The sequence below is a fragment of the Lissotriton helveticus genome, chromosome 3_1, assembly GCF_964261635.1.
Source record: "Lissotriton helveticus chromosome 3_1, aLisHel1.1, whole genome shotgun sequence".
Classification (NCBI taxonomy): Eukaryota; Metazoa; Chordata; class Amphibia; order Caudata; family Salamandridae; genus Lissotriton; species Lissotriton helveticus.
The window spans coordinates 423,066,260-423,082,111 of record NC_136061.1 but is presented as its reverse complement, the minus strand read 5'-3'; the positions used below and the strand labels follow the sequence as shown (position 1 = coordinate 423,082,111).

The window sequence follows — 15,852 nt, the reverse complement described above, 5'->3', positions numbered from 1 at the left end:
AGCATACCCTGCCACACTTATGGCGGCCAAAGTGGTACAAAAGGGGGTGGTGATGGACAGAGCATCCGAACCAATCAAACACTCACACCCAGTCAAAAGATCTGGGTTTGATCCATCACCGTTCTTTAGCCCACTCTGCCACCCCAGTTCAGACATGGCTATATGCAAATCAGTCTGACAAAGCAGCAAGCGAGCAGGGGTGGTAGCAACAACGGGAGACAGCTTGGAGAGTCAGCAACATGAGAGGGCAGTTTTTAAGAGGCTGGAAGGGAGCACACAAGAAAAGTAATTTAAATCCCATTGGGGCATTACGAAAGCAGATGGAGGAAACAGATGAGTAAGACCCTTAAAAAATCTGTTAACAATAGGAGATTTGAATAAGAAAGGCTGATCTGGCAGCCAAAGAAAAGCAGAGATAGCCGCAAGATACCATTTGAGAGTGCCAAAGGCAGGTCCCTGCCCGGCCAAAGAAAGAATGTGCAAAAGGACATCGGAAAGAGAAGCAGAATGGGGGTCAACAACCTTTGCTGTGCACCATGCCACAAATTTGTTTAATCTACAGGCGTATACCGTTTACAGCCTGGCTGCCAAGAAAATATCACAGACTTAGGGAGGAAGGTGGAAAGTGGTCAACTGCCACCGCACTGTCTCCACGCAAGGAGGTGGGGACTGGACAGGTTCAGGTGAAGAACCCACCCTCTTGCTGCTGCGACAGAGGATCCTCCCAAAGGGGCAGTCTGATAGGAGAATCGTTGGCCATGCTCAGAAGGTCAGAGTACCAGACTCTTTGCACCCAATCCGGAGCTACAAGAACGATTCGAGCCCAGTCGTGCCTGATCTTCTTTAGCACCCTGAGCAGAACAGGCAGAAAGGCGTACAGGAGGCCGAAGCTCCAATCGTGACGAAAAGCATCGGTGTGCGAGCGGCGCCTTGGAAACTCCTATGTAGAATACTGCTGACACTGCACGTTCTCTTGCAAGGATGGAGAACCCGACAGCTGAGTTTGGCCGCCCTGGCATTCAGGGTGCCTGCCAGGTGTTGAACCACCTGGGTTATGTCCTTATTTTCCAGCCATGTCCTGAGGCGGAGAGCCTCTTGACAAAGGGTCTACAATCCCACCCTGCTCCATTTATTACAGTACCACATGGCGGTGGTGTTGTCGTTGAACACCTGCACCACTTTGCCCTTGAGAGTGAGAAGGAATGCTGGTGACTGGACTCCGTTGCGGATGAGACACCTCTGATCTCCTCCTCCCCCCAGGTGGTTCATTAGCCACCACTGCAGTTGGTGTGCAGTTCCCTCCAAGATCTGGACGTAGTCAAACATTTTCCTGATGCAGCTCCCACTGGAACTTCAGGTCCCACTGCAGAGCCCACATATGCAATCTAGCATGATCCACCATCAGGATGCATGAGGCCATGAGGCCCAGCAGTCTCAGTCATTCTCACCAAAATCCGGCATAGAGACCGAGACATCGGTATCATAACCCGAATATCCTGGACTCACTGCTCGGGAGGATAGGCCCAAAACTGCACTGTGTCCAGAAGCGCCCTGATGAAAGACAGCGTCTAAGAGGAAGTCAGGTGTCACTTAGACACGTTGATAGTAAACCCCAGTGAATGCAGGAGGTCTGCCGTAGTCTGGAGGTGGGAGACAACAGCCTGTTGTGAGCCCGCCTTCATCGGCCAGTCATTGAGATATGGGAAAACTGAGACCCCTGATCTATGCAGAGGAAATGCGAACACCGCCATCACCTTTGTGAACACCCCAGGGGCACTGGTAAGGCCACAGGGTAGCACGGTGAACTGAAAATGCTTGTGGCCCATCGTGAACCGAAGGTACCTTCTGTAGGCTGGAAGGATGTGGCTATGGAAATACGCGTACTGTAAGTCCAACGCCACCATGCAGTCTCCTGGGTCAAGTGCAGACAGAACTTGGGCTAGGGTGAGCATTTTGAATTTCTCCTTCCGGAGAAAGAAGATGAGGACCTAGAGGTCTAGGATAGGATGCAGGTAACAGAAATCAACATAAACTTCTCTAAAGGCTTATTATGGAAACAATACATTTATGATATAAAGGTAACATACGTCAGACCAGTGTGATTTATAATTTATTAATCTTAGATACGAAAATGTGGTTTTTGCTTTTAAATTTTTTAACATTTAAAATAGTGATATTTAACAATGATATATATACATACAATGTGTGAGCTCCACATACATAGAAAGAAAAATAAACCATATGTATACACTGAGAACAGAGACAAAAATATACTCGCTAGATAACAAAGTTCAACAAAATGGACAATCACATACAGTCACACTAAAGAAAAATATACAAACCAAGACATCAACTACAGAAAAGTATTGAGGTCCTAAAAACGTATTCATATTGTAATAACAGTTATAGTAAAATGTTAAATTCTGAATTTAATATTTTCTAAAACAGAATTATATGTCGACAGAAATGCGCCACCGCGCGTTCCGGAAGTTACAAGTCGGTGTAAACGGGTGCTGCAACCTTCATCAGGGCACTGTCTATATATTTAACTTTGTGGCAGCTGCTATCCAATCTGGACTTGTTCAAAAGCAATTTCAAACATGAAAGGCTTTTAGTGTAGTTCCTATATTCCCAATAGGCTCTGCGCATTGGAATAATATAAACAGCAGTGTAGATGTAGGACTGAGGTCATCTAGGTCTCTACTGACTATATTAGACTTAATTAGTTTTGCCAGCTAGCTCAGAGGTCACTACAAACTTTCTAGAATGTTCAGGAAAGAGTTAACTCTCCTGATTTAGACAAGAAGGGATTCGTTTCTGACAACCGCATAAACATGACAACTTTGCTCCCTCAGAATGAAGAGTATATCTCTAGAGTCATGTGAAAACAATAGACCGTTATTTCACTCAGTCAATCGTGCATACTTAGTTTCACCAGAGTGCAGAAAAATAGAGAGACGGGCGTTTTCAATAAAAGGTGTTATTTATTGAGCAGTCCTCTTTCTCATGCAAGAGAAGTGAGTTGCCACAATTGCAATACTTATCATGAAGTAAAGTGCGTACAGTAAAAGTAGTATTATGAAATAATACTGTAAAAGCATTGATATGGTTTCTTAGCCATATGATACTTTAAAATGGATAAAATATATACATACATAAAAACATTGACTAACGTACTCAACTGGTGCTTCTAAGATACGCCTACCCCGGTGTACCTGACCTAAGCCTAATACGGGGGAAGGAGTAAGTAAGTTGCAGTTTAAGTTAAGTTGGTTTTTGCCAAGAATCTGAATCAAGAATTCTCTTAAGGGTTTAGTCAGCTCCGTACCTTGGTAATAGAATGTAGGAGGTCTTGTATCTCTCTCTCAGGACTCGATCTACAAGCAACCCGCAAGGGTGACTGGAAACACCGGAGCTGGAGAAAAGACAGCGTCTCTCTCAGTGCGTCAAATGGGAGGGGCGGCTTCATTCGGCTCTCGCATCAGCTGGGCTTCGGGCAAGTAGATAGCCGCTCTGCTCCAAACCACCGTGTGTTTGCTTAAGGCAATGTTGGTATATTTAAACCTGGAAGGTGCCGGGTTTGACGTAAGGTTGGACATAAGACGTCACTAAGAACTAACAGTTCTTTCTGGACTCCAGGAGTTCTTGTGCAAATCAAAACAAAAGCAGGGGGATTTCCCGGGCTGCTGGAGGCTTGGTTTGTTTAAAGAACGCTTTGTACTTTCTAGGAGTCTATGGGAGTAGCCTTGCCATATTTGGACTGCATGGGCTATTACTGAATATGGATATGATTCTTATGCCTTTATAAGGATATTATTTGTTATAACCATATAAGGGCATAAATCGGGAATATTGAATTAGGGTCCTAGATAGAATCACTACAGGCTTACAACAATCTTCAAATACTGGTTTCTGGAGAATGCAGATGGGATGGAAGAGAAAACAATCACCCTTTCACGGGAGAAGGTTCTATAGAATGCCAGGTTCAGAAGGATCTCTCAACTATTAAAGTTCCAAATTGAGAACCTGGTGTAATTATGTTGTCTCAAGGAAAAATCCACTGAGCAGAGCAGGGCACAATCAAGGTAAAGGGCCCACGAATGGCTGTAGATAGACTGTCAAATGCCTAACTGCAGATGACTTAAGGCATAATCCTAGGATTATGTTGCCATAAAGATAGGGCTGCGTTGTGTCGGCGGCCTGCAATTGGCTGATAGGATGCAGACATTTGTCCTTTTTTGGCACCAGAGAGCAGCGGGAGAAGCAACCACGACCTACTTCTGGCAAAGGGACCCCCTCTATGGCTCCTTGGCCAAGAGAGAACGAAACTTCCTTGCGGAGAAGTGCCAAATAATCCTCCGAAACACACAATAATCCACGAACAAGGGTGGCATGGAGGGAAAAGTAATCTCTAACGGGGAGGGAGTAGCTCCTTTGGACTATTTGCAGAACCCACCTGCCCGATGTGATGGATTGCCAGCGGAGGAGGTGATGGAGAATGCTGCCTCCGACTGGCTGGTGATGCACCTGGAACGTAGGGGTAAGAAGGTTTGGAGGCATTGGCAGGGTGGGTGGAAGGGTGGAATGGGCTGCCCCTTGATCCCTGACCCACGAGGACGCTGGGTTCCACGACTGTGGCCACAGAAAGGCTGGACAGCTTGCATGACTCAGTGGTTCGGTTTGACAGGACGTGGCTTGGCGCATCTTCAGTAGCCACGAAAGGGACAAAAGGCAGACTGAGAGATAGCCACAAGGCCCAAGGATCTGGCTGTAGCTCGAGAATCATTTAAGACCACAAGCGCTGAATCTGCCTTTTCACCAAAAAGGAGAGTGCCATCAAAGGGCATGTCCATCAAGAAAACTGGACATCCTTCGAGAAGCAAGAAGTTCTCAACTAGGCTTAGCATCTACCAGCTACCGACGTGGCAATTGTTCTGCAGAGTGAGTCGGTGGTATCCAGTCCACATTGTATGGCACATTTGACTGCGGATAGGTCCAGGCCTGCTCCGGACACTGGGGCTGCACCTGTGCGGCCGCATCCTAGATAGTATGGGAGCATCAGCCCAAAAGGTGAATGGTATTGACCTACCGCAATGCCAAGCTGGAAGAAGAAAACATCTTCTTCCCAAGGTGGTCTAGCTTCTTGGATTCCCTATCTGGGAGAGCAGTGAAAGTGCCTTTCGATCAAGCTCTCTGGGGTGGAATGTTGTGTCAGGAATGCTAGGTCGCCCGGAGCGGGTCACAGCAGCAGGCAATCGTCCTATTCACAGGAGCCCCTGTGCTAGGCTTGGATCAAGTGCCCAGAAGGACGGCTGTGAGGGCTTCATAGAATGGCAAAAGGGGTTTAGAAGACAAAGCCGCAGGCTGAAGCACCTCTGTCAGGAGATTAGTCCTGACTGCCACTGTAGGGAGCTCGAGGCTGTCTTCCTCAACAACACAGTTCCCTCCTTCATAGCCACGGTAGTGTCCAGACCACTGACATCACGCAGGTCCATTCGCCAGCCTGGCTCATCAAGCTGGTCAGTTAAAGGGTGCAGTGGCCTCTCACAGTCCTCCTTCTCACCTTCTGGCCCAAAAGGAACAACAGTAATGAACACAGGGATAAAAGTCCCTCCAATGTCTGTCGGGCTCTGTGTCCACTTTGGGATGAGGATGGGGTCTGCACCGACGGGGGCCCGGTCGACGCCAGGAGGGCAGTCATCGGAATCTACGTCTGGTAATGCGAGTGAAATGAACAGGCATCAATCCGGATTTAGGGCGTGGATCCAGGCCTGGATCCACTGGTGCCCTCCGGAGGCAGAGCCACCTGGGTCAAAGGTCCAGGTCCCCGACTGACTGTGCGGGGCGCAAAGGTGCCCCAGAGGAGCCGGTCTGGCCAAAAATTAGGTACATGGTCTCATAGAATTTTTTTATTTGGGCAGGAGATGCTCCAGCACCAGGAAAAGCACGGAGGAGCAGAGCCATCTCAGAAGTAGGCGCCAGAGAAGGAGCCTTCAAGCGATGACACTCTGAATCATGTGTCGCCGATCGACAGGGAGAAGTCGAAAAACGCCTGTGCTTCTTCGACTTCTTCTTGTGTTTGCCTCACTTACCCGAAGACCTCCCTGACGGCTTCAAGCGCAAGGAATGTGGGTTCCATGACCGTTCTCCTCGAACAAGAACGGGAGCAATGCCAGACCTCCAGCAGCTTTCAGGACCGCTCCCGCAAAGCCTTTGGGTTCATGGCCCGGCACTCGGAGCCCGACTTTGGGTCGTGGTCGTGCTCCAGACACCAAAGCCACACAAGGTGTGGATACGTTACGGAAATTGCCCAATGACAGGAGCCACAAGGTTTAAAGATGGTCTGATGTTGCCACATCCCTCGACATACCAGGAGTTCAAAACTCAAACAAAGTTGACCGAAGTCGAAAAAAGACTTGCAAAAAAACTGCTACGGGGTAGCTCTCCCTGGATCTGCGCTTAGGCTGGCACAGAAAAAGACAGAACAGACATCAGTGTGCATGGGTGGCGTCTATGTAGGTCCTGCGACATCATCCCAGGCATCCGCGATGCCGACGGCGGACGCAGAGCCGAATGAACGCAACCGAACGACATGCAGGGGTACTGCTGAAGCATATCTTCGGATCCAGACTGGCACCTGAGGGAAATTCTAAGGTAAGGAATCTTCAACTAATGGTCTATATCAGATCAGGTAAGCAATGCAGGCAGTAGGACAGTTATGAATGCCCTGAACTATATAGGATCTCTTGATATAGGACCTCTTTACAATAATATTGCAGGTAGTGTGCAATAAAACAAAATGCCCCAAAAGAAATTCGCACTTAGGAAAAAATCCAAATCGTAAATGAGAATGAAAACACTGAGACAGGCTTAGGGTACTGCCTGTTTACACAAGGCACAACACACTGTTATTGGTAAGAAGGTATAGTTCAGTAAAAAGTTGTAAGGATAAACCATTATTAGCCTGCCTTTGACGCACAGAGAAGCCTTCATCCGTAACAACACTCAGGTGCCATTTTGGGGTGGCAAGATGGCCGCCGACAGACCGTAGGAGGTAGCAGCCCATTAGCCACTCTCCATATGCTGGTGTACTGATCCTGTCTTTAATTAAATTTTGGAAAGCCGTATGCGAAAAAATCAAGGGCATGCGGTAATGCGGTAATTAATCAGGCGTAGAAGCGATGCTGGAAGATTTCAACAGCCTGGCGATTACTGCTGAGTGGTTGGCTACACGAGTGGGTGCCCAGTCCAGGAGTAAGCAGAGCATCGTCTGGCAGTCAGCCGTACTAATACTCAAAGAGACGATTACACACCTTCGTGAGAGTTGGAAAGCTGTCAAGCGGGTCATGGGCCCGAAAGTGCAGAGGGCAGTGAAGGAGACCTCGGGGAGAGAGGAAGAATCTGGACTTTTAAGCGATTCTGATATCCCTGCGGCGAACCTAAGAGCAAAGGCACGACAAAGAGCACAGGCTCGGAGGGAGGCTGCCAAGAAACGTGAGGAAGAGCGCTTTTTAGCGAGTGAAAAAAAGAGACAAGATCGGGAGGCTGAGAAAAGGAGAAAGGAGTTACCTGGAAAGGGTCTTTCCATGGATCTCGGCGCTGACCCCCAAAGAGAGGTGATTCTCTGGCAGCCAACGATCTTTGAGTCTTTTCCACCGCCTCGGGCAGGACAAGCGCTGACAACGGCGGTAGTAATGGAGGCAGAGACTATTGCTGAGACCGGCGCTGAGATTGCCGCAACAGGAGCGGCGGTAACAGAGCTCGCAGAGCGCTCGACATCAATGGGGGTTATAGAGCGCCCGACACCAGCGCACACAGACTACCATGGAGGTAGGAGCGGCGATATTGGTGGCTACAGAGCGTCCGGCGTTAATGGAAGGAGAGACTTCTATGGGAGTTGCTGGAACCGGAGCCGGAGCAGTGCAAGTTACAGAGTACATGACGGGAGTTCCTTTTGTAGGAGGGACCGGTGATGGTGACGAGAATGACGTGGACAACGAGTCACAGGAATCACAGCCTGTGTTGGAGCCTGGTGTTCGGATGAATAGGGGAGAGGAACATTTGGTTGAAGAATCACTCCAGACCGAGATTCAGAACAAGAATCAGATCGAGGATCAGATGCCGCATAGAATAACGAGTAACCTGGACACAATGACGATTAAGCTCGGCATTGAGCAACACGGTGAGCTACAAGGGGAAGGGCTTGTAACAGTAGTAGCTAACGATCATCTAAACAACCAAGCGATCTCCGTAGAAGGGAGGGTGAATGTTGCCCCCATGCAAGGAGGAGTCCTATCTGGTGAAATAGATGATATGCCTCTACCCTTGATATCTGAGCAGAATGGTCAGCAAGCAGGCATACCTAAGAAGCAAAAGGGAGCAAATTGTATATCAGTACACGCAAGTAGTGGCGCTATTCAAAAGGAAGTCACTAAGAAACTTGATAAACCTGATAGATTTAATAAAGCTTCATTACGGGATTCCAGGAGGTCGATTCGCGAGAAAAACACAAATATCTTTGGGCACCTATCTGTCACAGGCTCACCTAGCGATGAATGTTTTTTTACAGGCAATGATGATGATAAGGAGGAGGAGGATGATGAAACGGACCTAAGCACCACCTCACCCACAGAGTCAGACCCTCCCTTATCGAGTGGCTCTGAAGAATCAGATCTTGACTCTTCAGAACTAGAGACGGAACAGAACACTGCTTTAAAAAGAAACCCGAGAACTAAAAACTATAAGCCTAGGGGGAGGCCTCGCATGAGAGCCAGGAGGGCAGTGAGCACGCTACAAAGAGGGGTAGCTAAGAGATTGGATTGGGACAAGACAGCTACTTCGCAGGTATACCAGGTACACCAGGATGAAATAACTAGTGGTGGGCACCAGGTGGTGCAGGAACAGGTACAGGTCCAGGACCAATCTCAAGGTCCTCCAGACACGTATACAGACAGATTCGATCTCCTACTCTCAACCTTGAAGCAAATCCAGGGGGAAGCGCGACTGGAGAGCCAAAGAGCTAAGCAGGCTAATAAGAAAATTCAAGGATCTCTCCACAAAGTCCATGAAATGTATGCTGAAGTCACTGGCAGACTGACGACGGAGGTTGAACAGAGGACTGGTAAAATGGAGGATGAAGTGGTAAAGCTGCAAGAATTTAGGCAGGGGCAGGAGAAAACAGCGTCTGATATATTCTGGAAACTTGAAGATTTCGAAAATAGGCAAAGGCGCAACAATATAAGATTGCTGGGAGTGGAGGAAGGGAAAGAGGGAGGTGATGTGAGAGCTTTTGTGGTGGAGTTGCTGAAAGGTGCATTTCCAGAGATGGATAATTGGGACTGGGACAAGGAGGTGCAGCGAGCGCATCGGTTTCCCCTCACACAGAAAAAGAGCAATGTGGGCTCCAGAGCAAGAGCTATTCTTGTAAATATGGGAAACTATCTATTAAGAGAGGAAGTAATCATGAAGGCAAAACCAATGAAGAAACGAACTTACAAGGACATAACTTTTTTCGCACGTCCGGATTTTTGCCATACAACGGTGGAGAGAAGATGGCGTATGAGGCAACTTATAACACCATTCCAGAATGCGGGGTGTGAAGTGTATTTGATGTTTCCCTCTCGCCTTAAAGTAGGATGTAACGGCCAGTTTAGAGTATTCTTCTCTGAAATAGTTGCACAAGAATATCTGACTTTTCTTCGGGAAGAGAGGGCACAAAGGGAAGGGAAGGCGCAAAACGATCGGGCCATAGCCATAAGACAAACAGCACACATGACATAGAAATAAAAAGGAAAGATGAGGTCAGTACACCTCGAAACTAAGGGTTTAAGAAGAATGATCACAGGAGGGTGGTTGAGGGATGCTCCCTAGGGGGGGTTCGGCTGTTACATATAGGTCAGGATTGACCTATTTGCCAGTAAGGGAGGGGGGGGAAGGGGAGGGTGGGGGGAAATCAGGGGGGGGGGTACAGGGCACGGCACGACACGTAAGAGTGAGTTGTATCTTAGAGGGAGCAGTAGGAGAAAAGGAAGAATGGGCAAGGAGACGAAGGATTCAAGGAAGAAAATTGATAAACGTTGCTGTAAGAGACTTTATAAGATATCGGAAGTCAAAGGTGGTTAGGGTATATGTGAGATTAGATGGTGGAGGTGTTATCTCATGAATTTAGTTATGGGTATTAAGTGTGTAACATGGAATGTATGTGGATTAAATGATGTTCAAAAGAGGTCAAAAATATCAGTAGCCTTAAAGCAAATGAATGTGGACTTTGTTTTCATTCAAGAAACACATGTTATGGATACACAAGCGTATTTTCTCAGTCAGTTAGGATTTCACTTATTAGTAAACTCTAGACAAGGGGTAAAAAAGAGAGGGGTAGCTATCTTAGCCAGGAATAAAAATATTTTGACTAGGAAGAAAGCACAGGATCGATGGGGAAGATGGGCCATGATCGAATGTTTGATAGATGGGGAGTGGACAACATTAGTAACTGTCTACGGCTCAACAGAGGATGATCCGGAGATTTTTCAATTTTTAGATGTGGAATTAGCTACCTGGGCACCTAAAATTATTCTGGCAGGGGATTTTAATATAAATGGGGCAGATGGATTAGGACTGGGCTCCTTTGGAAAGTACCAAGGTAGGAAGAAGAGAGTAAATCAAGCATTACAGAGCCTAGTTCTAAATAATGCTCTATCAGATGAATGGGGGAAAAGAGATTGGATAACAAAGGCTTTACGTACTATTCAGCCCCACATCGAACCTGTGCCAGATTAGATTATTTTTTTGTTTCAAGCACTAATATATCAAATTCAAGGATAGACTGGCTACCACGGATCCTTAGCAACCATAATCCCTTAGTGCTCACAATAGTAACGAAAATAAATGCTAGACAATATACAAACTGGACTTTTGAAAGAGGGCTGCTAAAAGAGGATAATTATATAGAACACATGAGTAAATGGATTAGTGATTTTTTGGGGGTTAACAGGGGCAGTGCTGGGATAGGGGTGGTTTGGGACGCCTTTAAGGCAGGGGTACGGGGGGAAACGATGAGTTTTAACTCTTATAAGCGGAAGCAGGAACAGCTGAGGAACCTAGAGTTACTCGAAAAAGTGCTCAAGGCTGAGGAGGAGCTAGAAAAATGCGTTTTGACTGGGACACGACTGAATAATGCCTTGATAGAACTTTTGAAAGCAAAAGGATAAGCAGAGAGTGATACTGGCAGTAAGGCAGCTAAAATATATACAACTAAAAGGGAGAGGTGCTACGAATTCAGCGAGTCAGTAGGGAGAACTCTGGCTATCCGGACAAGGCAGCAAGAAGCAACAGGAACAGTGAGAGAGATTAGGGATACATTAGGTAGGAGGTATACAGACTCGGAGGAAATAAGGGAAGTATTTAGGACTTTTTATGAGAAGTTATATGATGACGAATCAGCGGGCGGAGATACCCGGAGAATCAAAGAGGACCTTCAGGAGTACCTCCAGGAGATTCCGGTAGATATATTAGAGGAGGAGGACGCAGAGGGTCTAGAGGGGATTCTGCAGGCAGAAGAAATTAAGGAGGCGGTATGGAAACTTCCTTCAGGGCAAGCAGCGGGCCCCGACCAAATACCTATTGAGTTTTATAAGGTGTTTTGGGATATTTTGGAGGAAGATATAATAAAGATCATGCAGCAGGCACAGTTGGGTGAGCTCATCCCCAAATCATGGGGGGGCGCAGAGATGGTAGTAATACTGAAAAAAGGAAAGAATCCGGAGGAACCGGGTTCTTATAGGCCCATCACTTTAATGAATTCAGACGCTAAAGTATTTTCCAAAGCATTAGCATTAAGACTTGCCAGAGTGATTGACAAAATGGTCAGCAGCGCTCAACATGGTTTTATACCGGGAAGGGGCACTACCCACCACACACGCAAAGTAATAACCCTATTTGATGTCACAGCAGTCACAGGAGACCCGATGGCAGTTATGCTACTTGATGCAGAAAAGGCATTTGATCGGGTCTCCTGGGACCATCTCTGGCATGCACTAGAAAGATCAGGTGTCAAACAGGGATTTCTTAAAGCGATCCAGGCACTATATTCAAATCCAGTAGCGACTCTTCGTGTGAATGCTGGGAATACGGGACAGTTTCGAATAAAAAGAGGTACAAGACAGGGGTGCCCCTGCTCACCGCTTCTATTTGCCATATATATGGATCCACTTATTCGCAGAATAGAGGCGTGCGAATTGATTACACCACTATTAACACTCATTGGGCGCTGTAAAATTCTAGCATATGCGGACGATGTTGCCGTAATCACTCCAACTCCTACCGAATCCATAGAGCAAGTCGAAATGGAGGCGTTGAAATTTGGGAAGATCTCGGGTTATAAATTAAACACGTCCAAAACGCAGATTAATAAAAACTGCTATACTACTTGTACAGACATCCGAGTGGCGCAGGCAGGAATATACTTAGGTGTAACTATTTCGGCTGATCTGGATTCCCTGGTAGAGAAGAATATCTCTCCTCTTATCAAGAAGGTACAGAAAGATCTGGATAGGTGGGATAACTTGCACTTGTCAATTGTGGGACGGACGAATATAATAAAAATGCTGGTTCTCCCAACATTTTTATATTTATTTAGAGCAATACCCTTGTTATTTGACGTCAAATTATTAAAAAAAACTAGAGCACATGATTAATAGATTTATCTGGGCAAAAGGGAAAACTAGAAGGGCCCTCAGATTCATGACACTCCCAAGAGAGAGGGGAGGATGGGGAGTACCAGATTTAAGGCTTTATTATTGGGCAGCAGCTCTTCAAAATATGGTAGGTTTACTGGGGGGGGGGGCAGAGGTAGAAGGCTGGAGCGAGTTTGGGAAGCTGGCAATCTATGGGCTAGCCTTGGGAACAGAAGCGGAGAACGTGTTGTTGAAATATACAGAGGCTAGTTACTATAAAAGGACAAGGTTTAAGACGCTTATGGCAGCATCCACAGTTTGGAAAAGTTTTATTAAAAGAACTGGCTTGGGGAAGTATAATCTATACACCAGATTTATAGATAATCCAAATTTTCCACAAGATATTTTTTCGGGTTCTACATTTATAGAATGGGAAAGTAAGGGAATTAGAAGAATAGGGGATGTAAGGGGGGAACAAGGGGTTTGTCAATTCTCAGAACTTCAGGCAAGGTTTAAGTTAGATACTAGGCATTTTTTTTTAATATTTACAAATAAGGAGCTTCTTATTGAGTAAAAGGGGGGGACCATTGGGATTTAGGGGTGACCCGGTTATGGAAGTGATCCAGTCAGGGGAAGATTGTACAATTAAGAGGTTGTATGCTGAACTGATTAAGTCAAAACAGGATGATCTTGTAAAATGGACAGATAAATGGAAAAATAATCTCGATATCAGCGGGGAAAGTTTCGGTATTTCTTTAGAAAAGGGATATTCGCTACTATGCTCGGCACCATTACAAGCGCAACACTATAAAACGCTATACCATCTATATTACACCCCTGCAAAAATAGCTCAATGGGGAGGCACAGTGGGCATTAAGTGCTACAGGTGTGGAAGCTCGGAAGCTGATTTGGTGCATGTGTTTGCAACATGCCCTCATTTATATTCACTTAAAAAAGATATTGAAGGTTTTATAAATAACATACTAGGAACTGAAATTTTGTTAATCCCCGCATTAATCTTATTAGGAGTGAATGAGGAGGACGAGAAACTACAAAGCGGGGGGGAATTCTTATTTGTAGCAGTATCAGTTATGAGATTATGTATTGCGTCTGCATGGATAGACCCTATTCCTCCTACTTTCCATTACTGGTTGGCCAAATTAATAACAATGTATATTATGGAGAGAGAGATTTATGCAAGAAAGGGGAAAAGGGGAAGGAAATTGGGCAAGCTAATATGGGACCCCATTACAAGATGGAAAGAGGGGGGAGTCGAACGAACGGATTGAAAACTCGACATGAGTAAAATTTTGAGACCTATGGTGATCTATAAGGTATTTAGATGTCACCCTTGAAATATTGGGAGAGGGATAAACGTCAGATAATTGATTATGATTTAATTGTATATAAGAGAATATATGTAATATAATGAAAAGTATTTTGCTAGTAATTATATATGAAGACTGTCTGCTATGCCCTTGATATGATTTATGTTTTCAGAGCCTGGATTGTTATCTTTTGCTTTTCTTCTTGGGTTTTTTCCCTTTTTATTCTCTTTGTTATTTCTCTTGTTTGAAGTAAGGTGCCGTGCCTTGTATGCAAAAGTAAAAATTCTCAATAAAAAGATAAAAAAAAAAAAAAAGAGAATGAAAACACTGAGACAGGCTTAGGGTACTGCCTGTTTACACAAGGCACAACACACTGTTATTGGTAAGAAGGTATAGTTCAGTAAAAAGTTGTAAGGATAAACCATTATTAGCCTGCCTTTGACGCACAGAGAAGCCTTCATCCGTAACAAACTAAAGTGAGTTTTTGGCATCAGCAGACTTTGCTAACATGGGGTGGGCGTGACTCGTGTAATTTGCTGTAGCAGAATTATGCGTTTATTATAGCAAAATTATGAAAGGAGCATAACCCGGTCTTTAGTGCTATTTTCTTAGCGCAAAATGCCCCCTCACGTTCAAAACTGCCAGAGGATGCATTTAGTGCTAACAAAATATCATTTAATGCAGCAGGACACGAACAGCAGCAACTCACCAATTTAAATGTTTCTGTGCTCCCTATGTTAGTTTTATTTGCCCCAAATTACACTATTGCAAGTAGGTGTAAATTTCTGTAATTGTGCGCCACAAGAGTAAAGCTGAATTACCAAAATTGGTCCGTTTACTTTGGCGCAATTAAAAAATTTCTAAGTCTACTACTAACTAGAAACACATTTCAGGGCAAAACTTCGTAATGCCGTGGACATGTCTGCCTTCGTTCTGTACCCTTCTCTGTAATCCCTGCCATCATACACACACAATGTGCCTCGTCTTGTTCATCAGCAAAATAAAAACGGAGATAACCCGGACTTCTCCTAGAGACGCTTTCATGAGGTCACAAGTAACTTTTCAGCTAGAAATATCTGGCCAAAAATGTCTCCGTTCATTTCAAAGCCAATTCAAGTGGAACACCTCTGTAACCATTGTAGGAGATACCAACGAGTGATTGATGGGGAGCAGGAGGAAATACCAATGTTGCAAAGTCAAAATACAGGGCTTCATTAAAAAAGTTTTTTTAAGCAACTATGGAAAGCGTTTTCTCATTTTTAATCAAATAAAAGAACTTAGGCTAGCATGAATTTGTTAAGCATTTATAATACAGCTGTTTTGTGCACTTTCAGAGCTGATCAATTTAGGTTTCTGGTGCGCCCTTGTTGATCAAAATTCCTAACTTGCAGGGCTTTGATAAGTGGGACCTTGGGGATGTGTCGACAGTCCGAGATGTGGGGAGGGAAGATAAGGCCTTTTGCTGAATTACAGAAGGACTGTGATTTGGCTCCTCGAAGGCGTTTCGATATCTGCGACTGCGCCATGCCCTGCAGGCAGCCCTTCCTAGGGGGAACCCGCTTCCACAATCGTCCCGGCTCAAAAAACAGATTACTGGAGGAACATCGAACTAAAAAGGCAATCTAGTTAACATATAAAAAACAAATTAATCACACTCCTCCTGACAGTTTAACCCAATTAAAAGTAAAATGGGAAACAGATATCCCGGACTGGCAGGACGAGGAGTGGCAGGAGGCAATAGCGTCTCACCGTGAAGTGGCGATTCGGGCCCGGTTTCGCCTAGTCCAACTTAAAATACTTCACAGCCTATATTGCATGCACCACATTAGTAAAGATGGGGAAAATAACGGACG

The 15,852-nt window shown here is 45.5% G+C and overlaps 1 protein-coding gene across 11 annotated transcripts in view; it reads right to left on the bottom strand.

The window, feature by feature from the left end:
• The window catches only part of ABI2 (abl interactor 2), an 841,968-nt gene that overhangs the window by 624,609 nt on the left and 201,507 nt on the right, over window positions 1–15,852 (bottom strand). The gene's annotated exons all lie outside the window — the stretch shown is intronic.